General features: G+C 44.7%; 1 long non-coding RNA gene across 1 annotated transcript in view; it reads left to right on the top strand.

The window, feature by feature from the left end:
* The window catches only part of LOC146434945 (uncharacterized), a 192,760-nt gene that overhangs the window by 99,188 nt on the left and 69,352 nt on the right, over positions 1-24,220 (top strand). The window lies entirely within an intron of this gene.

Genomic DNA, 24,220 nt, shown 5'->3' with positions numbered 1-24,220 from the left:
CGTGCTGCTCCCACTGAATCACCTTCCCTGCTCCCCATTTCTCCTGAGCTACACTCACCATTTACCCACTTCTCAGAACATCTTCCAAATTTTCATTCATCCCTCTCCACCCTCCAGTTCCTCGGCTGCTCCCACTGGGAGGCTGGAGGGTCACAGCCTGGGGATCATTCCCATGGCAATTCCTGTGGGATTTTCCCCTCCCAGGTGGAGCAGTGGACATTTCAACAGCCCTGTGTGAAGGTTGGAGGATCACATCCATCTGAGCTCCTGCATGGAGATGATTCCCATGGCAGTTCCTGTGGGATTTTCTCCTTCTGGAGATCATTCCCATGGCAATTCCTGTGGGATTTTCCCCTCCCAGGTGGAGCAGTGGACATTTCAACAGCCCATGTGAGGTTGTAGGGTCACAGCCAGCTGAGCTCCTGCATGGACATCATTCCCATGGCAATTCCTGGGGGATTTTCCCCTTCTGGAGATCCTTCCCATGGCAGTTCCTGCAGGATTTTCCCTTCCCACATGGAGCACTGGTCACTTCAGCAACCCTTAGAGTTGCAGTAGGATCCTTCCTCACCTTCCTTACCTCCAGCTCATTCAGCTGAGCAGAATTTGAGGAACCCCAGCAGGAATTTCCTGCATCACAAGCGAGTTGGGAAGCTCAGATAGCAAGGAGAACCCTGAGCTCAACCCCTTTATCTCAGCCCCAGGACCCCAAAGCAAAACCCTTTCCATCAGTGCTCCACTTCTGCTGATCCCCTCAACTTCACTGCTGACTTCCCTGTCAGATGCGTTTGTTTTACGACCCAGGAGCTCAGGCAGCCTCAGCCAAAGCTCCCACAGGCTCTCTGCAGGATCTGATGCTCTGCTGGGCCTTTGCCAAAGCGTCTGCAAGGCGTCTTCCTGTCCTGCTGCTATATGGAGCAGCCTGGCACTCGTGGGAGGGAGGCCAAATGAACCTAAATAGTGCATCAATCCACAAAATCTTAATTGGGACTTCAATTATTGCTTTGGAGGGGAACAGACGAGTCCTTGATAAGATGAGAGGACTTTTTAAGCCTCTTTCCAGGCTGGTATGAATGAGGGGAGGGGATGCAACACGTTGCAGGGCAGGTGAGGGGTAGGATGAATCCTAAATATCTGAGGGAGATTGAGAAAGGCCATTAATGGGTTGCTCTGTTTGTATCATTTTCCTCGTCACTTGAAAAATCCCTTATTTTCCCTGCTGAAGTTTTCCCTCAGTGCAGTTTATTATCTCTTAAAGAAGAGAAAACACCCCTCTCCTCTTTGCAAGAATTTGGGATTCAAGTACCTTTATTTACTCTCCTGTCAATCCTTATCTTTCCTTGTGAGGCTGATAAACTTAAATTTTGAAATGGGTTTTATTTTAACTGCTTAGAGCAAATATAGGGAGCATATAAATACAGAATATTTTAGTGAATGTTTTGCATCCAGGGCAGTTTTGCCCATGTTGGGCATCTTCCCAACCTGGTTCTTGTCTGTCCATGGTATTTGTCTTTCTCTGTAACAAGTCCTTGAATACAATTTCTAAGGTATTTATCTGGCAGAATTCATTGTCAGTATTTTAGGGAGACAGAAAGATTCAATTGGTGGGAAGAGCATTTTAGGATTCAGCCAGTGCTTCCTGAGTCTTGAGTTTCATCACGAAACCACAGCTCCTCACTGCATCTTTGGGGCATAAAACCAACACAAAAACTTAAAAAAAATACTAATAGCAAAACCTGATCAATTCTTTGGAGTCTGCAAACTCCCTTGTCCATCTCAGGGCTTTGGCTGCTGCTCCTGTGGAGCTCCAAGTCCCAAAATCTTGAGCTGTGTGCTGCCATTTCATTGAGCTCTGGTGGCTTCAGGATTCTCCATCCAGGACATGATCCATGTGCTCCCTCCTGCCTCCTGGTGTGGCCTTTCCACGGTAAAACCTCTGGAGGAAACAACTGAAATTCACCTTATCTTAATGGCTCTGATAACGTGGCTACAAGGCCTTGCAGGGGGAAGTGGGAGTTGGGAAAACTCAACCTTGATTGTCGTTGCACTAATTAAACAAGTTTTATGTTCAATCTTTAGTTCCCATTTTACATTGGAGCTGTATTTTGCCGTTAGTAATTTATAATAAACTGCTGCCTTGGAAATTGTTATTAAAGGCATGAATAATATCCTTTTGCTTTCCTTTAAGGTTTGGCAGTGTCCAAAATATTGTCATTGATTCGGGTGCATGATATGCTACTGAAAAATCCAACACCCTTTTTTTCCCCCCTTTCTTTTTGTTTTGATATTTTCTTTAACAGCTCAAGTTTGCTTCTATTTCAGAAAATCTTTATTTTAGCTCTTTGTTGAAAACTCGATCTAAACACTTTCGCTTTAGGATGTATTTTATTATTTTTTTTTTTTAATTCGGCAAAATATTTCCTGGAAGAGGAATTTGGACTACAAGCACATGTGGGATCTGATTTCAGCGTTGTTCAGAAGGAGAAGAGAGGCAGAGCAGGATGAGAGAAATTTGGTGGCTGTTGAGTTCCTGTCTGGCTGGCGCTGGGACATTTTAGCCCTTATCAAAGTTGGGAGAGCAGGGATTGGATCGATGGCTGGCAGAGAGCCCGAAGGTCAGATAAAGTACTTAGGCAGGCAGGATGCCAGGCTAAAGAGATGTCAAGAAAATCAATTAGATCCTAAAGAAAGAGCAGCAAGCTAACTAAAAATCCAATCTTGAAAGGCTCTTGATATTTCGAAGCCAGCTTATTGCTGCTGCTGTATCTCTATCTGGCTAATAAAATTACCTTTGTTAAGCAATTAAAACCAGACTCAGGTCGTGCCAGGTGAGCCCAGAAGTGCATGGGAACACCTGTGTGGGTCCAGAGGAGGCAGAGCTGTGGTGGTGGAGATGAAAAGCAGCAGATTTGGGGGCAGAGCGTGACAAGAGAGGTGATTGAGCTTCCCCCTCCTCCCCATCGATCGCTTCACCCATGTGCTCCTGGCGCAGCTCTTGGAGACTTTCTCCTCCGAGTGGTAATGGAAAAACGTAGACTTGGAGTTTGTCTGCTGGTGCCAGGTAGTTTGCTTAATAAATTATGGCTGGCTGAGGTCAATAAAGAGAAATTCAGAGGGGTGGGTGGGCCTTTTCCTCTCCTCTCCTCTCCTCTCCTCTCCTCTCCTCTCCTCTCCTCTCCTCTCCTCTCCTCTCCTCTCCTCTCCTCTCCTCTCCTCTCCTCTCCCTCTCCTCTCCTCTCCTCTCCTCTCCTCTCCTCTCCTCTCCTCTCCTCTCCTCTCCTCTCCTCTCCTCCTCTCTCTCCTCCACAGAGCTGGGAAGGAGCAGCATTTAAAAATAAATGTAGCCTTTATTTATTAGACTAGCAGCTGGAAAAATGGACATTGTCAGCTTCCAAAGTACAGGATTTCACCTCCCTTGAGCAGGACTGGACATGGCAGTGAAAGGTTTTTGTTGCTGCTATTCATGGGTTCAGAGATGGTTTGGGTTGGAAGGGACCTTAGAGGTCACCCAGTTCCAACCCCAAAGTTCCAACATGCCACCTTCTAGGTCACTTTTGGTGGCATGTTGGTGTCATTAGCAAGGGTTTGTGTTGGCTGAAAAATGCCACTCTTTGCTCTGAGAGGGGTGAGTGCTTCCCACACAGCTTTTGTTATTTGTGTTTTGACTGACAAATCCAAAATCCAGTTTTGGATGTTGTTAACCAAATGCTGGAAACATCCTGGGCTTGGCCTGTCCATCCACGTGGGAATATGTGTATGGACACATCTCCCCCTCACATCACTGGGACAAACTCCCAGAACAGATATCATAATAATAACAATAATAATAAAAATTCCTTTCTTCCTTTTGACCTTATGTGGAGACACAGAATTCAATACATATTAATGAAATCAACAAAACCTGTCTCTACATAATTAATAAGGTTATTTATTTTATTCAGGGCCTTTGCTGGATGACAGAGGAATCAGAATAAGGAAGGGCACAAATAATGACAATAGAAATTTGATGTGTCACTGAGCAAAGGGCTCAGGTTTTCATTTGGTGCTCATTTTTCTGCTCAGATGAGTTTTGTGATAACCTCGACCTACAGTTGCAGCACATGCACCAGGTTTTAATTAATTGGAGCCTTTTTGTTGCCTATGATCTCACAAAAAAAAAAAAAAAAAAAAAAGGAAATCAGGACTTCTCAGAGTTCCTGTCCAAACCCTTGGTCTCCATGCCAGGACAGATCTGTAACATTCTTGTCAGTATTCATTAGGATTATTTCCTTAATCAAGATTTCATTGGCTGGCCTACAAGTGAATCCAGCACCAGAGGATGTGAGATCTTTCACAATTCTAAAATGTTGCATTTTGAAATCTTAAAACCAATAAACAAAATCAAACCATTTCCATGGCTGCCTCCATTGTGACCTGCACTGGACAGCACTTCTCAAACGTCCAAATTGAACATTTATAAATAAAAATGGGATTGAATCTCCCTTCCTATCTGCCTTTCCCAAATATCTGTGTATTTCCCACAGGACCAGCTTTATTTGAATGGGCTTTATTTTTAGGAAGCTGCTGAGGAACTCCACATATTTCCCATCCATATATCCATATATATGTGTGTGTGTGAGCTAAAGAGTGCTGCAAGCAGCAGACAAAATAGTGCTTTTGGAGAGTGATGGCAGTGATGTATGCACAGCAAATTAGGAGGATTTGTGTGAAATCCTTTGTACTATTCTGGTGATCAAATGGAAATCTTTATAGGGAGTGAAATCACCTCTTCTGGGTAATAACCTGGAGCCAAGCCTTCCATGGGAAATAGGGAGAAGGCAGTTAAATTAAAGGTAATGATTTAATTATTAAGGTTCCTTTTTTGAACGTTAGCAGCTACTCTTGTTTTATTCAGACTGATTTGTAAACTTGTGGTTTTTATGAATTTCAGTGGCTCTGAAGGCTTAGGACAGTTTAATCCTGACAGTTTTGATCTCTGCTTCACCCATAAACCCTGGGGAATTCCTGCTGGGCCACGACCACAAGGCAACACTGGGAAATGTGAATTTTTTTTCAGTGTACTCACTTTCCAGCCAGGATATTTTTTTCTCTTCCTGCAAAGAAAACAGGTGCTTGAGGCTTATAAAAATACAACAATGTGGGAAAGTCTGTTCTATCAGTGACAATCTGATTTCATCACCTCCGAGAGGATGCACACATCACTGGGCTCCTGTCAGCTCTTCCACCTGAAGTGCAAGAACTCTCTCCAAGGCAGCCCAGGATTACCAGCAGGAAGTAAACCAGGAGATTACTGCTTGTCTTTGTGGTTTTCCAACTCCTACAGACATCTTGTGCCACTGAGCGTTTGAAAGTTAATTCAGTTTTCCTCGCAATTCTCCGAATTGTTTGGGTGCTTTGGCACAAGAATTCACCAATTAAGAAACAAGCAAAAAAAGACTTTTAAATCAAACTCACCACATTTGTTCAAGTCACTGAAAAGCAGGAAATTACTGTTGCTCTCCAAAAAGCAGCTGTGTGTATACAGTGACATTTTATTTAATGATTGAAATTATAGCATAAATACACATTGTATTACTGGTTATTCTCCTTTGTGTTGCACTGCTGCAGAAGGCCTTGAGCAGAGATGTCAGTTCAACCAGCCAGGCTTTCCCCAGGAGCAGCAGGAGCTCAGACCTTGATGACATTAAGAACCATTAATTGGTTTTTAGGAGCTGATGCTGGAAGAGATTTATATGGACTTTTTGAATCCCTTCATTCCCAGGGCTGGGCTGCTGCTCCCTTGCTGTGACTTTCTGTTGGTGTTTAGCATCAAGGTGAAAAATAATGTTTTAGGAGTTGTAGAATAAAAGAATCAGAATGGTTTGGGTTGGAAAGGACTTTAAAGCTCATCCATTCCATGGCAGGGACAATTCCACTGTCCCAGGTTGCTCCAAGCTCTGTCCAGCCTGGCCTTGGACACTGCCAGGGATCTAGGGACAGCCACAGCTTCTCTGGGAATTCCAGCCCAGCCCCTCAGCACCCTCCCAGGGAAGTATTTCCTCCTAATATCCCATCTAAATCTCTCCACTTTTAATTTAAAGTTGTTCCCCCTTATTTTATCAACACCTGCCCTGTAAAAAACCACCCTCCCTCCTTTTTATAATCCCTCTTGAAGAACAGGAATGTTAATGTTAATGTTAATCTTGCAAGAAAAAAAATAATTCCAGGTTTCTCTGAGAGTGCTGCTCACATCCCTGCTGGTCAGAGAGGTTCTGTGGCTCCTCCAAAAACCCCTTTAGCTGACAGAGTGTTGCAAACTCCACCCCAGGGGAAACAACAGAGGCAGCTGCAACTGCCCTGAACTTTGGTTTATTCCGTGCTGGCAAGTGCCTGAAATTGTGCAAGGATTAATTCCCTTGGGAAAAAAAAATGTGGTTGGACCTGTTGTAGAGTTTCCTGCTCAGGAAGGGATCTGGAGATCTGGAGATGAGGAGGAAAACTCTCAGAATCTCAGCTCTTGGAAGAAGCAGCAATCCAGCTGGAGACTTTTGTCCCTGCAGAGTGCCTGGAGCGAGCTCCTGAATAGCCTGGAAATATAAAAAATAGATGGGGGACATGATTTGAGAGGTGCCTGATGAATAATGGACTGGGAACATGCACTGTGGCATTAAGGGCACGCTGTGTTTTAATTATAGAGAGGATTGTGAATGGTCTAATTATCTGCATGGCTCTTCCAGGGGGAGAATGAACAACCTTGTGCAGGTGGAGGTGGCCAAGCCTGGCTTAGCCTTGGGCTGGAGCAGAGCTGGGAGATGGTGGGAGATGCTCAGGGAAGGACTTGAGGTGACACTCAGTGCTCTGGGCTGGTGACAAGGTGGGGAACCAGTCCTGGTTCTGTTTATTTTAAAGAAGTGGATGCTAAAACTATTAAAATAATAATTATCTCAAAATGAGTATTTAATGCAGACACATGTTGCATCGTGAGGATGGAAATGTTCTAATTGATTTAAGGGCATCTTGTTTATTTTTAAGGTGTTTTACCCTTTGGTTCTGTAAGGTGTTTGAACTTTTTTTGGCTTCATATCCGAAATGCAGAAGGAATCTCTTGCCTATTTTTCAATCTGGAGAGCTCAGAGATGTTACTTGTGGTTAATTTTCCAGCCAAGAGGATTTCAGTCACGTGAGGGAAAATGACACCCATTTTATTCAGTCCATCAGCACTGATAATACACTTGGAGAGAACCATCTGCATTGATGGGATTGTATTTATGTACAACTGCATACAAATCAATTTCTTCTTCCTGAATCCCCACTTGCTGAGATTTTTTAGGGGTATTTGGGATTAATTTTATTGTTCTTCTACGAGATAAGGACCAGTCTGTAATATTGGAAAACAAGAATACATCAGCCTAGCTTTAAAATGCTTCGTTGGTTGGGGATTCAGTGTGAAAACAATCTGAGTTATGTCTTGGAGATGGGCAAGGAAATGATTAAGTGACTCTATTTCTATGCAGATTGGGGCTACGTAATTAAATACCTACTTACAGACAAAAGCAGAGAAGAAATTGCTTCCTCAGTTCAGGGAAAAAAATAATAGGAAGAGCTATAAAATGGTGTGAATAAAGAAATAAATGAGAGCAGTAAATGGCCAGTCAACAGGGTGTTTTGGAATTAGAGAGGGTCAAGCCAACCCAATCTTTTATTCTATTTTTAGTTTTTCTAAGAGTGCAGGTTAGGCTGAAAAAGAGACTGCAATAAACCGAAACTTAAATAAAACATTTGAAGTGGGGCTTGTTTGAAATGTTGATTGAGAACTAGAAATCATTATCTGGCACATATTAAATAAGCTGTGCTGGCAACTGCCTGGTTTCAAAGGGGAGCTTAAAGAGATGATAACTGAGAAATAAATTCCTGCTAAGGGAGACTTTCAGCTTGGTTCTAGATGTTTCTATCAGTGGCCTAGAAGGAAGCAAGAGATCATTACTGAGCATCACTAACCCCCTGGAAAACGGCTTTATAGAGAGAGTATCTATTCTTTACATGGAGAATATGCTGTATTGGATGATGTGTTGTGTTTTTCTAGGAACCAGGAATGCAGGTGGAAAGATCAGGGAACAGCTCTGCAAGAAATTCTAGATAAATGAACATTTGCCCATATGGCCTAAAACTCAGCTAAAGAAACTAAGACCCACTGCCTTGGTCTGGGTCTGGATGTGGCTTTTGAAAAGGTTGTGTTTGAGGTTTGAAATATGGGAAAACTGCCTGGGTTCCTGTGTGTCCTTCATCGGGATGGCAATGGGAAAATCCTGATCTCTCACCCTGCTATCCCTGTTCCTTATCTACCTCCTCATTCCCAGTCCCAGCTGGCTTCACAGAATCCCAGATGGATTTGATTTGGAAGGGACCTTAAAGCTCATCCATCCCACTCCTGCCATGGACACCTCCCATTATCCCAGGCTGCTCCAAGCCCTTCCAACCTGACCTGGAACACTTTACTATCCATTAACAATTTATATTCAAATGGTATGCAGCAACACAGCACTGAAGTGTGGAGAAAACGTTATTTACTCATAGTTTCCCCTCTGTAGTACAAGCACTGAGTAAACAAAACTTTGTGCTCAGGGATTTTCTGGGCATGCCTGTGGCAGGGAGCAGACCCAGCTCTGGCTAGCTGAGCACTGACAGCTCCTTCCTTGGATCCATGGCATTAATTCAGCTGCTTTCCCATGGCTGCTTTGCTCCTGGATGGTTTGATATATTCTGGGAGCTGCCTGCTGAGGCTCTGTGTCTGTATTGTTCTGAGGAGAGCACTGCCAGTCCCAGGGATTGATATCCCTGATTTCAATCCTGATCCAATCCCTGGATGCTGAGCTCTTTTCCATTCTAATTCAGCATCCTGCCTCCCTCCCTCTGGTCAGGGTGCACGGCTTGGAAATTGTTTGTGTTGTGGAATTACCTCCTGACGTTGATGCCCGAGGAAATTATTCCAAAAAACCCTGAAAAATACGGTGCATGCTGCAAGAAATTCAGGGAACTAACAGGATAATGATAACCTTCCAGACAGGCCAGAAGTATGGAAGTCTTTCCAAGGATTTGTGTCATCCAGAGGCAATTGTGTGCTGCTCAGCAGAGATTCCTCCAGGACAGTCCCACTGGGAATTCCAGCAGATTAGCCTATCATCAAGTCATCAGGATCCTGCTAGTTGAATAAACACAGCTGTTGTTTTCCAAGAAATGTGGCAAAGAGCAGCAAGGAAAAAAAAAAGGGACAATTGGTGTTCCTAAATGCCAAGGAAATCAAGCTGGCATTGCTCTGCTCGGGAGAGTTTGGATTTCTGGGAAGCCCTTTTTGCAAGAGAGGAAAACCCAAACCTGTCCCATATCAGAGTGTCACTCATGCCTTTTTTAATTGATGATGGGAATAATTCCCTTCCTTGTTTTTGGCTTGGTTTGTTTTTTTGGTGTGTGGGTTGGTTGCTTTTATTCTTTTAAAAGTTTTGGCTTCTACAACATATTTTACCCCAAAAATAAGCCCACAAGCTGTTTGTTAGTGCAGGAAGACCAATAAAATTCGGGTTTGAATGGAAAAATGGAAAGTTGGGGTTTAAATGATCTTTTAGATGAAAGTTGGGGTTTAAATGATCTGTTGTTTCCTGGGAGCTCCTTGGAGCAGGAGAGGCTCAGTTCAGAGACCTGAGATAGCAGGGAAAGAGATTAATTTGGAAAACAGAGGAAACAGAAGAGTCTTGATGTCATTAGAGGAAGCAAGTGGAGAGAGAATGAGGGAATAATGACATAAAACACCTCTGGTGGTCTCGGGGAAAGTGTCAGCAGGGGATATCAGAGAAAATATGTGCAACTGAGAGGAGCTCATTTCCTCTGCAGGGCTGAGGTGTCTCATCCCTTCCACCTCAGCACATTATTTATTCCCCCTTTCGGCAGGATATGGACAGCAATTTCCTTATTCCTGGCACCTTTTGATATCCAAACTGGAAATCATCCTGCTCTCCCTGCACCTTATGGGAAACACAGTGCGAGGATGGATTTGGCCTAGAAATGAGACCTGAGAAGGTCCTGGAAATGACAAGTGGCAGGATTGTCCCAGTGATGGGAGGAGTGTAGCAAAGTTCTAGCACCCAAAACCCTGGAAAACTTGGTGCTGCCACCTGAGCACTTTTGGGAGACACCAGCAGATGGAATTAAGAAGCTTTTAACAATATTCAAAAGCCAAAGTCTGAAACATATTTTTCGTTTGTGGGTCTTTGTCACAGAGCATATTTGAATGTTCAGCTTGCTAAATAATTAATAAAAGAAATTTTTTTGGTACCATTGTGCCCTAGTCCTGCATGGACTGAGAAGAAGAGGAATTAAAATATTTTCCTTGGACATCACTCAATGGACCTTGCACTGAAAAGTCTCTCTCTTGCTTCTGCTTTCAAGCTTATTAACACAAATTTCCAACTTCTTCATTCCTCATGCCAGAAGAAAAATTTGTCTGTGTGTTTGAGTCCAGACAATCTGGCAAAGTTTATTCAGAGTAAGGATAGGAAACCTGATAGAAAAGGAATGATGGATAGGAAATCTGATAAAAGGAATGATTCATCTTCTGCTGTAGCCACGAGCTGTGGCTTTGTTCCCTCTTTATTTGTGTCACTTCAGGTGGAATATCCTTCCACTGTGGCTCTGTGGAGAGAAGTCCTGCTTGGGAAATGAAATGGAAATTCCTGGGAGATCTTTTCATCTTTTTTTTTTCTGTCGTTGTACATTGTTTGCCCACACTTTTGTGTCTTAATAACAGCAGGAAATGGAATTTGTAAGAATTATTACATGACTGGATGAAGGGAGGACGTAGCAGTCAATAAATTAATTTATTGAGAAAACCCCAAAATATTATCCATGGAATTCCAAAATCAGTAAGCATAATTGAAAGTTATCTGTGACTAGATTTTCACGTGGAATTACTGAGCAAGGATGGCTAAAAAAGGTCATTTTCTTTAGCACATGGATTTTAAACAGAACACAATGTAAAGTGCTTGCAGAATTCCACCGTGGGATCAAATATTTGCGTGCAGCTCCTCAAATTTTGGCTTTGTGGCACAGAACTGACACATGGAGAGAATCCATGGGAATTCTGTGGCCTTTTCTGTCCACCTTATTCCTGAGGGTTCCCTGGGGTGGTTGTTGCATTTCTGACGTGGTGGAGATTTATTGTGGAGCTCTTGGATGTGACGTTCAGCAGCACGAGGAGCCCACCAGTGCCTGGAGGCCTCTGGTGTGTAGAAACTTAGAAATCCATTTTTTGGGACCATTTCTTGCAGGAATTCAATGCCCACGGTATTCCTTCCAGCTTTGCTTTTCCAACTGGAGCTCGCATGGGCACGGGGATGTCTCTCCATCCCAACCTGCACGCTCTGGGCCATCCAATCCCAAACAGAGTCCATGAGAATCCCAACACCAACAATCCAGCATGCAGCAGTGCCATCCCACTCCGGGAGGAAAGGATGGCAAAACGAGTTTGGAAAATATTTGGGGAAATAAGCGAAGTGGTGCACGCCGAGGTAGAGGGAGCCAATTTTGTGAGCCTCGGCTCCAACCGTAATGATGTGATTTAGATTAATTGCAGTGTTTTATTGCTTTGAATTGAAAACAGCAGTTTTATAGGCGAGACAGCAGGTGCAGAATATCTCAAAAGCAAAGATCCAGTTTTTCCTGAATGCTTGCTAAGTAATAAAAATGGGAAAGGAAAACAAGACAGAAAATTCACTACACAAAGTGAGGTTTTTTTCCTAAATTGGAAGTCTTGTGCTCCTCCTCGTCTCACTTGGAGCAATCACAGGTCTCCAGGGAGAGATTTCCATGCTGCCTCACTGTGCACCCTGAGGATTTAGATCCAGGCTGAACTTTGAATAACAGGCTGGTTTGAGCCATTCTGTGGTGCCAACGAGGTTTTTGAGGGGCTGGAGAGCACCTGATTTTGGGGCAAGAGCTGAACAGCAGGACAAGCATTACCACAGGGCTGTGGCTCCAGGACCAAACCATCCAGGGAATCCTGTGGATCCTTATCCCTCACAGAACAGTGCCCAGTATGTTCTACCTTGGGAATATAAAAACATAAAGGTAATTATGAATGAGACACCTTGGAGTCCATCGTTATTTGCAGCTCTCCACCAAAAGGCTGCTGCTTGTTCATTCTGGCTGTGTATGGTGGCTGCAGCCTGTCCTGGGGACACTCTGCTGCTTTCTCCTAAATTAGCCAAGAGTTCTTCACCCTGATGGGATTGAATGCCCAAAGCTGCACGGTGACGGGCTTTTTCTTGGGATAATCATAAGGATGTGGTGCTGTGCAGTGAGACAGCATTTTCCTCAGTCAAAGGCAAAGAGAATGGTTCTGAGGACAAGGGGGGATGACTTCCAAGTGACAAAGAGGAGCTTTAGATGGGATATTAGGAGGAATTCCTGGCTGGGAGGGTGGGGAGGCTCTGGCACAGGGTGTCCAGAGAAGCTGTGCTGCCCCTGGATCCCTGGCAGTGTCCAAGGCCAGGTTGGACATGGCTTGGAGCAGCCTGGGACAGTGGAAGGTGTCCCTGCCATGGCAGGGGTGGCACTGAGTGGGATTTAATATCTCTGCCAACCCAAACATTGTGGAATTCCAGGATAAGCTGAGGGAGTGCTGTGTGGTGAGCTGTAGGTTCCCCAAATCCTTTCCTTGGGAAAGAATGGCTTCACCAGCATTGCCTCTCCCATCTTTTCAGGGTACAGATCTGGAAATCCATTCCAAGTTGGAGCAGGAGAGTCAGAACTGATCCCAAACTTCCAGGGATCTGCTGGAATGGGCTGAGGAAAGCTCTGGGAAGTGCTGCTGTTGGGAGCAGCAGCTCACCTGGGGCAGCTCAGACTCTTCACCTGTGAAATTTGGCATCCCTGGTTGTTACCCACTGTGGTTGGTTTGCCCACCACCTCAGACAGCTCTCATTTTGGTTCAATAAATGAAACAGAGAATGCTTTGTGTTGTACAGGAATTTGCATTTGGAAATGCAAATTCAGCCACAGTAACAAAGGGAAGAAGCATTTGAGGTTCATTTAGGGAGCAGAAACTATAGAGAGACCAAAAGAGAGGGGGAAGCAAGCCTAAATATAAGCAAACAATTTTTATTTTAACTTCCAATGTGATTTTGTCTTTTTTTAACACAAACCATTTTGATTCCTTTTTTCTCTTCATATTGATTTCCAGGTTGGTTTGATATATTTGATAATTGATAAACCAGAATGGTTTGGGATGGAAAGAAATTCAAAGCTTGTCTTTCCCCACCCCTGCCATGGGCAGGGACACCTTCCACTATCCCAGGTTGCTCCAAGCTCTGTCCAACCTGACCTTGGACACTTCCAGGGATCCAGGGGCAGCCACAGCTTCTCTGGGCACCCTGTGCCAGGGCCTCCCCACCCTCACAGGGAGAAATTTCTTCCCAATATCCAACCCAAACCTATCCTGCTTCAGATTAATGCCTTTCCCCATTGTTCTGTCCCTCCATCCCCTGTCCCAAGTCCCTCTCCAGCTCTCTAGGATGTCCTTCAGGCACTGGAAGGGGCTCTAAGTTCTCCCTGGAGATTTTTCTTCTCCAGGCATTAACATTCCTCTGCACAAGTTAAAAAGTTGTCAGATATTGGCCAAAGATTCAGCTCATTAGGTTCAGCCCTGCTGTTGCCACAGGTCAGTCTTTATGCAAACCATTTTAGCTTTCCAGTGAAAGCTTTGGGCTCTTCCCATGCCTGGAAATCCCATCCATGGGGTTTGGAATTTTTGTTTCTCACAGAGGATCAGCTCCATCCCTGCTTTTCACTGGTCCCATCCCTCTGCTCTGCCAGTCAGGTGAGCAGCACCAACCCCCTGTCACTGCATCCCCACAACGGGCTAAAAACCTTTCCCACTTCCAGTTCTTTGCTCTTCACGAGGTTTGGGGTATTACCCAATCCCTCAGTGCCTTTGGGGAGAGACAGCTGGGAAAGGGCAAGCAAAACTCTCCTTTTTTAGTGCTCATTGCATAAGAGAAGCACAGGAAGCAGGGAGAGAGCTCCGAAGAGGAGAGATTTATCCCACACAACACTGCCAACGGAGCACAGTCTGCTAAGGGCACCCAGGGCTCCTTCCTTCCGTGCTATACATAGCTCCTCCTGTCTATAATGGGAGAATTAGGTAATTCTGTGCAGTTTTTGGTATAAAGTATGGTTTGTTTTGTGTAGCTGGTTACTGGGATGGCTGGAAAATGATCTCTCCTTGAGTCGTGACACTGGAATATTTGTTGTGTGAGTGACTGAAGGCTCTGTCCCCATTTGTTGTCCTCATGACCCTGTCCTTCTGCTGGTCCCATTCCCATTTTTAATGTGCTCCCTGGCGTAGCAGCACAGAGAAAGCAGAGTTCACTCATTCAAGGCAGGTTTTGTTGTTTTCCTTTTTCCTGTTTGTAATTTTCTGCTGCCACAGATCAGGTTGTAGTTGTTGGCAGTGATTCATGCAGAGAGGCAGAAGACCCAGATTTTTTGTTTAGCATTTTTCAATATGTTTGGCATTTTAATGTTCTCAAACCACTCTTTAATTTGTTACATCTTGCTCACTCATAATGTACAGCTGGGGAGAGATTGGTACTGTAGAAAAGCTCCCGAGGGCTCCTGGGTGAGGAGTTAGAGACTGGAATGTTTAGGTTATTATGGAGTAATTGGGAGTTGACAGAGGGTCCATTATGTGCCATGAGTTTAAAATGTGAAAAAATATTGCGTTTGACGGAGAAGATTTTTTGTCATTTCTAAATTAGAATCATTGAATGGTTCAGGTTGGAAAAGACCTCTCAGACCGAGTCCAACCATTCCCCCAGCACTGCTGAGGCCACCAGTAACCTGTGTCCCCAAGTGCCACATCCACACATTTTTGAACATTTCCAGGGCTGTGTGACTCCACCACTTCCCTGGGCAACCTGTTCCAGTGCTTTACCACCCTTTCAGAGGTGAAATTTTTCCCAATATCCAATCCAAATTACCATAATTCCACTGACTGCAGCACTTGCAGTGGCTGCAAACCTGTTGTGGTATGCAAATTGGATTTTTAGCCCTACAAATAATGTAGTACTTCCTGCTAGTAAGGAAAAGTCCTCTGCACTTGGGTAAAGGGAGGGATCTCTCTGTGAATTGTGCAAGTTGTGTTTTATTTAAGCTCTGTTTTAGTGAGACTGATAAAAGGCAGTTGGAGGGTGAGGCGATTGGAATGAGCAGAAAAGTGCTGGAGCAGCAGGTAAACCCCATCCTGATTTATTTCTCTGCCCGCAAAGGAAAATATTTAATCTCAGGGTAGATGCCAAGACATCCCAGTCCCTTCAAAGCAGGATAAGATGAATTATGGACAGAAACAAGGAAAGCAGCAAGACTGGAGTTTAACTTCTCCATTTCTCCCCCACCTTCACCTCCCAAACGAACGCATTTTTTTCCCCAAACTCATCCCGCCAAATAAACCTCCCGAGTGGAAAGATCGCTGAGTGTTCGAAACGCCTTTGTCATTCCTTCCGCTTCCCTGTGCCGCCTTCCCCGAGGATCCGAGCGTGAAGCCACCAGGATCTGCGGGAGGAATCATCTCCGCCTGACAGATGGGACTGCGAGGCACAGATGGGGCTCCCTGACTGGAGCAGGGAGGCAAAAGCCCGGCGCGGCGACAGCGCCGAGCCGGGAACATCGCGTCTCTCCCGGATCCTTCCCAGCCCCGATCCGACGCTCCTCACACATGTTGGACACGCAGGAGGAAGGTGGATCCATGTGATTTCCCCTGGGAAGTGTGTGACACCGGTGGGGTGAGGTCCAGAGTCTCGCAAGACGTTCCAACGTCACACAGTTTTTTGTCTTTTTTTTCCTCGGAGAATTTTTGGTCCTCTCGTGGAAGAGCTTCAGATGGTAAAATGTGGATTATTTTCACATGGAATAAAGGAGTCTCCGCCATCCTGCTTGGTCTCTATGGAGTCTCCAGGAGGAGATGGTTGGAGATGAGGGATGTTTCCTTCAGAAGTCTGACTGGGTTCTGGTTGTGCTTGGCAAAAATTGAACTTTGCCTCTCAAATGTTCTGATTTTGTGGAAGTGGTGTGTTTCCCAAATTTTTGCTTGCTGTCTTTTAAATGTGGAGAGAGATACCTTCCTACCAGGCTGGGAGGAAAAATCCATGAAGGCTTTGAAAATCCCAGAAAATGAAGTAATAGGGAATATTTAATTTGGGTATATCTAATGGCACGTATTTAAAGGCAGATAAATCACTTCTGCCTTTCATTAGCAAACAAAAGGAGGTTGTGGATTCCCCATCCCTGGAAGTGTCCAAGGCCAGGTTGGATGGGGTTTGGAGCAACCTGGGATAGTGGAAAGTGTCCTGCCCATGTCAGGGGTGGAAAAATGCAAAGCTGATGATGAGCTTTAAAGTTGAAGTCCGTCCAACCCAAACCACTCTGGGATTCTGTGGTTCTATGAAAATTTCCAGCAAGTTTAAACCTTGTAATAGGTGGTGAAAGGCAAACATTCCTGAGCACACAGTCCCTAGGAAACCCAGGAAATGACACTGTCATCTGTGATTCTCATCCTTTCATTTACTTCCTTGTGCAGGTCAGGTCAGAATTCCTTGTTAAAGGAATGCTCCATCCTTCCTGATGGAGAATTAATCAGGGAAGGGATTAGTGGGTGGTGCCTTGAGCAATTCCTTGGCTGTGAGATGGGCAGGGATCTTCTCCACGAGGGATTATCATTCCATCCTCCTCCCTTGCAGGAGGTGTGTTTGAGCTCAGGAATTCAGTGATTTATTGATTTTATTTTATTTTATTTTTTTGGGTAGCAGTGGTTCTGTGTCGTTTCACCAAACAAACAAGAACCTCTTTGCTCCCGAGCTGAGCTCGGCACGTTGGGATTGAGAGCTCATTTTCTATCGGAGTTGGGAGATATTATTAAACTTTGCATCGCTGTGAATTATGTATCAGTCAGCACATTATCAAAATAGCAACATCTTGAAATACTTATTGAACAAACATGAAAGTAGCGTCTTGGATTACTTAGGAAGCATCTTTACACAGCGAGGAGAAACACAAGCTTTCTGTTTTTCGGGTAATAAAGGGCAAACAGGCTCAATAAATAGCTGCTTTTGGGAAATGTGATTTAATATTCAAGGTAGTCAGCATTCTTGGGGAAAAAATATAATAAAAGAGAGAGAAAGCCTAAAAGCTCAGGGCTCTCCTCTACACAATAACAGAAACCATCAAGGAGCCCATTTGGGATACACTGAAGTTCAGGTTTTGTCAGTCCCAGGGAGGGTTTTTCGTGGCTGGAGGATCTCAGGAAGTTAAAATTCACCAGCAGCTTTGGGAAGTGCTCTGAGTTCATTAAATGAAATGGTGGCGAAATCAGAATATTTTAAACCTCACATTTTCAAAGATTTTTATTCAGCATTTTACACATTTTTCTTAAGCTTTTAGGTCCATTTTTTGTCGCAAAGGCCTCATTTGACATCCTGTGAAGATAATGGAACAACCTAATACCAAACCAAAGGCTGCCAGCGTGAAGCCACACCTCAGCAAACCCCCAGCTGAGTTCTAATGCTGCCCTAATTCCTTAATGATCCTTTTATTCCAACACCTCCAGGCTGTCCAGAAGGAGCTCTCTGCTTGCTGGGCACTCTGCAAGCACAGGAGTAAATGTTCCCTGTCATGCCAGAACATGTGGCTCCTGGGAAGAGGCAGCAGAAGGGAGTATGGAATGGTTTAGGATGGAAAAACCTCCAAGACCATTGAGTCCAAGTGTCCCTCAGTGCTGCCCCATGTCCCCAAGTACCACATCCACATGGCTTTTAAACCCCTCCAGGAATGAGGACTCCACCCCTGCCCTGGGCAGCTTTTCCAATGCCTGATCACCTTTTCCATGAAGAAATTTTCCCTAATATCCAATCTAACCTTTTCTTGGGGCAACTTGAGGCTGTTTTGTTACTTGGGAGAAGAGGCTGAATGCTGTGGAAGAGAAGGAAAAGGAGGGTATCCTCCTCTCTTGAGGGGGACATGGATGGCCTTCTCTGGGATGGCATCTGGGATGGAAAGAGGTATCCAGGAGTAACCTCTTTCCATCCCATTCTTCAGTCCATCCCTTCTTAAAAATGATGAAATTTTGATTAAATTTTCCTATCGTTGCTGTTATCAAAAACCAACAATTTATATTTGTTTCAATGCCATTTGCTGCTCCAGGTGGAGTTTTACTACAGAACTTTACTCAGCCACTGATTGTTTAAATTGACTTTCTTGGGAAAATAAGTGACTGATGAGACAGCCTGATCCCTAGATGTCCCACTAAGTAATAAGATCTCAACAGTCTGAAGGCATTCCCACTGCTGAGACTTTTTGGGATCGCCTCAGCCCTCGCAGTGGTGGAAGCTCAGGCTGCTCTGCAATCCATAAAACCCTTTATCAGGCATCCCTGCATTCCCTGGCACTGCTCTGGCGCCCATCCGAGGGAGGGAATTCTCTTTGTCACTGTAATTATGTCTGAGCTGAGCCTCTGCAAAACAAAGTGATGTCAGGACCAGTCCGTCACGCTTTTCCAGTAAAAATAAATGGGAGAGAATTCCCTTCTGCTTCTTTACAGGCTGGAATAGGCTTGGAAAAAATAAATAAATCGTGGTTTGAGATGATTATTATGGATCCTTGTTTTCTGCAATGCTCCAAAGCACCACCTGTTGCTGAGGTCACTGCTGCCAGAGAAATGCACACCAGCCTGGGTGAGGAGATATCACCAGCCTTGATCCAGCAGGAAAACCACTGGAGACAGAGAATAACCTCAGGATCTGATTTGATTTCACCTCAGGTTTATATGATAGCCTTCATTTTGCAGTTGTGGGGAGCTGAGGGCGACCTGGGCAAACGTGACAGTGCTGCCAACCAATGTCTGAACAAACTCCCTCTGCTAATTGGTGCCCTGTGAGTTTTGCAGCCTGGCAGGCGCTGGGGGAAATGGAGACAAAGCTCTGCTATCATCTGCTGTAAACTGATCTGAGGCTGCTGAGGCACTGGGAGCTCTGCTGATTTATTGTGGCAGCTGAGGGGATGGAATGTGGAATTCTTCGTGGTTTTAATAATTTAGAATGCTGCTCTGACCAGCAGGAGCAAACTGATGTGTGTGAGGTTTTTGGAGAGGTGCTTGGATGGCTGGGGGAGCACAGGGGAGGCTCCTGGAGGGGAGGAACCCCACAGATCCCTGGAGGGCCCTGGAGCTCTACAGCCCTGGGATTGGGCAGCTGGACACACCTCTGGAGTGGCCACTCACCCCACAGTGATGAATGCATCCTAGGGATAAAGTAATCCCCAAATTTGCAGGAATTCCTTCAGTCCTGGCTCATCTCTGCTGCTGTTCTGCCCCTGGACAAGGCACAAATATTCCATCCACCACATCCAGGGATTCACTGACTTTGATCCAAAACCAGCTGCAAACCTCCCCAAACACACATTTCATGGCAGGAATCACTTGTCAGCACCACTTCCTTACCCCCTCGAGATCCTCCTGGTTATCCTCTTGGGAATCACACTGCTCTGACTGGAATGGATGGGATTTATGGACTGGTCTGTACTGGGAAGAGACCCCAGCAACTTCCAAACCTGTTGCAATATGAAAAGGTTGCATATCAAACCTTAAATTGTTTCACTGGGCTCCTAAATACCTAATTCAGCCCTGCTGTGATGACAGAAATTCTGTAAAGAGGGCAAATAGATCCAGAAATATAGAGGGAATTTTCCATAAGCTGGTAGGAATATCAGTGTCTTCTATTGTTTGCAGGCCTTTTGACCTCATAATTGCCAATTAGAAACTGCTGATTTCCTTGTTAATGTTGCCAATAGTAACAACAGGTTATTGCTAAATTATAAGTGTTAATTAGAATCTCTTCCACTGCCCATTAATGTAATTTATATTTTGTGGCTCTCGTTCTTTCCCCTCTTACTTGTGATCAGCAAAAAACATTGTTTAAAATATTGGCTATTCTAGCACAGGTCTCAGTCCATGATCTAATGATAATCATGCTGTCAAAACATTAAGAAAATGTTTAATATTTAACTTTTGTCAATTTTTTTTTGCTCCCATTTGTAAGGCAGCCGAAGAACAATTTGGACTGGCTCTGTTGAAGTTCATCTCTGATTTAGGAACCTCAGAAATATTTGCAAAAAAGAATAACTCCCAAGTGAAGCCCATTGTTCCCCAGATCAACTTCCAGGGAAAGAAAGGAGTGCAAACACAGCTTGCCATTCCACGAGGGGATTTTTTTGTATTCCTGGGTCTCAACTCTTCCCTGAAGCAACAGAAATGGGGGGAAAGGCTCCTGAAGCTTCTTGACATTTGTAAATTCACTCTTATTCATCTTCCCATCTCAGATTTCTCAGCTGGATGACAAATGTGTGTCATGCATGGAGTTCTGTTTTTTAGCCGTCTCCATTTATTGGATGCTCCGGGGTGTTTGGATTCAATTGGAACTTACAGCTTGTCTATGTTTTATTTGCATAATAAGACTCTGAATGACAGAGCAGCTCCAGCCAGACGTGTTGGCTCCAAACGCTGCAATTGAAGCTGGGAGTATTTTGCAAGAGTGAAAAAAGAATGAGAGTGAGAGAAAGAGTCTGATCACGTGTGAGAAAGTTCCAGGAGGGAAACACCATCCTGTGGCAGAAGATTCTTGGGATGATGATTTCCAGGCCAGGCTGGACAGGACTTGGAGCAACCTGGGATAGTGGGAGGTGTGCCTTCCTTGTGGGTTCATTCCCACTCAGGATATTCCATGATTCCATAATTCTGGGATTCCATGGAGTGCCTCTTGCCTTTAAAAACAGAATCAGGCAAAAGGAGAGCCAGAGCTTCCCATCCCAGCCCCAACCCAGGTTTTTGGGGTCTGTGCAGTCCTGCAGCACATCCCCACCCACCTCACCTCCCCTCCTGCCTGTCCAGGTCACACACAGCAGCAGGGGAGAGCCCTTCCCTCAAAAAATCAGCACACCATATGCTCACCCACATATACAGAAATATAATATAAAATATAGCATATAATACAATAGATAGCATTGAACTCAGATAGATGTGGTTTCAACTCACTTGTAGGGCCTGACCTGCCTGTGTGTTAGTCCTGTGTGGACAATATTTTTCTATATATTCAAAAATCCTTCATTTTTCCCCTTGAGAAGCAGTCTGTGGTGATTCAGTCGTGAACCTTTGGAATGCTGGATGTTTCCCCACGGTGCTCCTGAGATCCTGCATGGAATGGGTCCTAAAGTGGTGTTTTGTGTCTTTCCAAACTCAGTTCCTGAGATTCTGTTGAGCAGCAGCTCCAGGTTTGCGTGAGCTAATTGCAGAGACAAAACCCCTGGGTGTAAGTTCCAGCATTAGCTGTTCCATCCTGTGCAGTTCCCTGTTTTATTCCTGTGAAGTTCCCCATTTTTACCCTGTTCTTTCAAGGATGATTCCTGCCTGGAATCATCTCCAAGTGGACATGAGCTGGAAATTGAGACCCCCTGGGTTGGTAATGCAGGAATGTGGCATTAATTTCCCTTTTTCTATGTATTTTTGAATGCATGTCTATAAATATGAACTAGGGAAACACCGTGTGCAGGCATGAAGTTTTGAAGCATCTTTGATATTCCAAGAGTTAACCCAGAGCCAACCAGAGCTTCTGGGTGATGACTTCCAGATTTATTGAGCCGTGCACTTTTATTTCTAAAATGATGCTTTTCAATCCCAGCCAGGTGAGCTCTGCACTCGTGCCATGCTGATAATGGAACCCTTTGTATAAAAACAAGACATCAATAGAATAAAAGATTTTCCTTTGCATTCTCCAATGGCAGAGGTTATTGATTGTAATGGTGGCTGTGTCAGGCAGTGCATTTTTAGATGATTACTTCATACCTCAGGTGATGTGATGCACTGTAAAGATGATGGATGGCGATTTGCACTTCCAGGACCTTCCAAGTGAAGCCTGAATAATCCCTGTGGGGTTTTTTTTTTTCCCCTCACAGCAATTCCAAAACTGTTGGCCTTCTCCTGAAAGAACAAAATCTGCCCAACCACCTCTTAAGTGCTGCCTTGCCCAATTCCTAATAATGACATTTATGTTGCGTTGATTAAATTCCCCCTCGTGCAGCTCCTCCAGGCAGAGCAGTGTGTGAGCAGACATTATGAAGTTAGTAAACACTATAAAGTGTGAAAGCATTTGCTGCAGGAGCTGTAGTCTAAACATTCCAGGAGAAAGCAGGATTCCAGCTCTAGTCTTGGCTTTGCCTCTGAATATGATTGTAACCTTGGGCAAAGCTCTTCAGTTTGCCTCTCCTTAGTTGATTTAATTTGTGTAGCTGGATAATGAGAGTTAGCAAGTCTCATCCCTTTTTTTTTCTGTGCTGGGATGGTGGTGGGGAGAGGGTGGAGGGGATGGCTGGAGGATTGAGAGGGGAAGGCTGGATTCCTCCCTGCTGGATTGACACTGGAAAAGTGAGGCTGAGGCTGAGCCTTTGCTAAGTTGTGCTGCTTGACTCTCTGAGGGTTCTTTGAAGAGGAAAATACGTGTGACACCATGGAGGTGCTGCCATGGACTGAGGCACAGCTCCTTGGAAACCTTGAGGAGAGTAATATCCCCAGGATGAGAGGAAATGGCCTCAGGTTGTGCCATGGGAGGTTTGGATTGGATATTGGGAAAAATCTCCTCACTGAAAGGGTGGTCAGGCATTGGCATAGCTGCCCAGGGAAGAGGTGGGGTGACCACCCCTGTCATTGTTAAAAAAAAGTGTAAATATGTCCCTTTGTGGTGGCCTTGGCAGTGCTGGGGAATGGTGGGAATCAGTGATCTTGGAGGGCTTTTCCAACCTGAGTGATTCCATGGATCTCTGATAATAAATCACCAGGGATTTGCTGAGCTCTGACCCAGCACTTTCACGAAACCTCCTCCCTGGCATAATTTTTAATTTCTCTTGCATTACCACTATTTTCTCCAACAAATCCCGTGAATTCTGACTTTAGGACAAGTCTGCCTCTCTGCTTCCCATCTGGCTTTTTCTCTCAGTTTTCTTGTCCCCACTGGGAGATTCACAGACATTAAAGAAATTAAAGGCTTACTTCATTTCCCAATCCATCTTCCCGGTGTGCAGGGATGAGGACTCCTGCCCAGTCTTGTTTTAAAGAGTGGGGATTAACTGCTTGCTTGGGAGCGTGTTTGAAGCTGAAACCTTTCACTCTCAGGAAGTTGTTCTTCAGATTCAGCCTGAATTATCTCTCTTAATTGAATCACACCACTCCCAGCTATGCCCAGTGAGTTGCACTAAATCTTTCCCTTCCATTCTTTCTGTTTACATCCTTCACGTGTGTGTTGACAGATATATTGCCCACAGGTATTGCTTGGCTTCACTGTGTGTATTTAATTGAAATGCTGCTAATTATTCCTCCCAAATCTACCTCTGTGGCCCCTGCTGTGTTTTTCTTTTACTTTTTCTGTGCCTGGTTTGCAGCAGCTTGTTGGTTAAAATGTGTGTTCGATGCCCAAGTTTTGGGAAAGCCAGAGCAAGGGAAGGAGACCACATCGACATGAACAAATCATTAATTTTCCAAATTCTTGCAGAGCTTTGGTGGCTGTGTGAAATAATTAATCCCACTTGTGTTCTTCTAATCTCCTGGCTTGTCTGTGGGCTGCCATTTGGAGCACTCATGGGCTAAAACCCAAGGCTTCCACTGCAAGATTTCAAAGTGGGTTGGAATCTCTCTCCTGATCCAGTCTGAACCTCTGCCATCCTCCAGCATTCTCCACAGCACCAGCTCCTACATGTTCAGCTCAGTTTTGATCTAATATTCCTCTTTTTCCTCTTTGCCTAGAGGGAGATCCAGAAAGGTTTCCCTACTGCAGCCTAAAGCTAATTAGCAGAAGGCTTCTTTCCTGGCACGGTCCAACCACTCTGAACCTTGCACTGGCTTTGCCCATGGATATCAGAGGGAACGTGGAGAGTTGGGATCAAGGAATTGTGGAGCTCAGCACAGCTCAGCACAGCTTCCCCTGCAGCTCTAGCACATCTCAAAGGCTCACAGGCAGTAAATTAGAAAGGAGTGTACAGGCAGGATGAAAAAATGTTACCAACGCTGATAAGGAAAGAAAAATTAGGGACCAAATGCTCTGGAAGCTCATCCAGTTTGTGTTGATGCTTTGATGCCTTTGGATGTACATGGATGTCTGGG

Source organism: Lichenostomus cassidix, chromosome 7 (assembly GCF_008360975.1).
Source record: "Lichenostomus cassidix isolate B80296 chromosome 7, HeHo_3.0, whole genome shotgun sequence".
NCBI classification, from domain to species: Eukaryota; Metazoa; Chordata; class Aves; order Passeriformes; family Meliphagidae; genus Lichenostomus; species Lichenostomus cassidix.
This window is presented reverse-complemented; position numbering and strand designations above follow the sequence as displayed.